The following is a 1,108-nucleotide window of genomic DNA, read 5'->3' as shown; positions in this document are numbered from 1 at the left end:
GTCAGTTGTCTTTCATGTTTTGTTGATGTTTTACTTTGCTGTGAAAAAACTTTTTAGGTTGATGTAGTCTCATTTGTTTATTTTTTCTTTTGTTTCCCTTGCCTGATGAGATATGTCCAAAAATAAATTACTAGTAGCAACATTGGAAAGATTACAGCCTATGTTTTCTTCTGGAAATTTTATGGTTTCAGGTCTTACATTTAAGTCTTTAATCTATTTTGAGTCTTTTCTTCTATATGGTGTAAGAAGGTAGTCCAGTTTCTTTTCTTTTCTTTTTTTCTTTTTTTCCACATATCTGTCCAATTTTTCTAGCACCAATTAATGAAGAGACTTTCTACTCCATTGCATATTCTTGCCTCCTTTGCCATACATTAAGTGAGTATATAAGATTTATTTCTTGGCTCTCCATTCTGTTCCATTGATCAATGTATCTGGTTTTATGCTAGTACTATGCTGTTTTGATTACTGTAGGCTTGTAATATAGTTTAATATCAGGTAGTGTGACACCTCCAACTTTGTTCTTCTTTCTCAAGATTGCTATGGCTATTCAGGGTCTTTATGGTTCTACATAAATTTTAAGATTTTTTTGTTCTAGTTTTCTGAAAAATCCCATTGGTATTTTGATAGAGATTGCATTGAATCTATAGATTGCTTCGTGTAGTATGGCCATTTTAACGATGTTGATTCTTCCTATCCGTGAGCATGGTATATGCTTCCATTTATTTGTATCTTCTTCAATTTCTTTTTTCAGTGACTTATAATTTCTTGAGAACATGTCTTTTACCTAATTGGTTAATTCAATTCCCAAGTATTTTATTGTTTCTGATTCAATCGTAAATCGGATTATTTTCTTAATTTCTCTTTCTGAAATTTCGTAATTGGTGTATAAAAGTGCCTTCTCAATATTAATTTTGTATCCTGCTACTTTATTGAATTCATTGATCAATTCTAACAGTTTTTTGGAAAAATATGGAATGTTTCATGAATTTGCCTGTCATCCTTGCACAGGGGCCATGATAATCTTCTCTGTATTGTTCCAATTTTAGTATATGTGTTGCCGAAGTGAGAGCACCACAGTTCTTTATATATAATTGATTTTTAAACTGTA

At 31.1% G+C, this 1,108-nt stretch overlaps 1 non-coding gene across 1 annotated transcript; it reads right to left on the bottom strand.

The window, feature by feature from the left end:
• Window positions 1-963: 963 nt before the first annotated feature.
• On the bottom strand, window positions 964-1,072 carry LOC111737404. Its single transcript, XR_002779429.1, has one exon. It is a non-coding gene; the product is annotated as a U6 spliceosomal RNA (small nuclear RNA).
• Window positions 1,073-1,108: the final 36 nt, after the last annotated feature.

Source organism: Pteropus vampyrus, unplaced genomic scaffold (assembly GCF_000151845.1).
Source record: "Pteropus vampyrus isolate Shadow unplaced genomic scaffold, Pvam_2.0 Scaffold26, whole genome shotgun sequence".
Lineage (NCBI taxonomy): Eukaryota > Metazoa > Chordata > Mammalia > Chiroptera > Pteropodidae > Pteropus > Pteropus vampyrus.
Note: the sequence above shows the minus strand (reverse complement) of the source record. Positions and strands in the feature narration are given on the sequence as shown.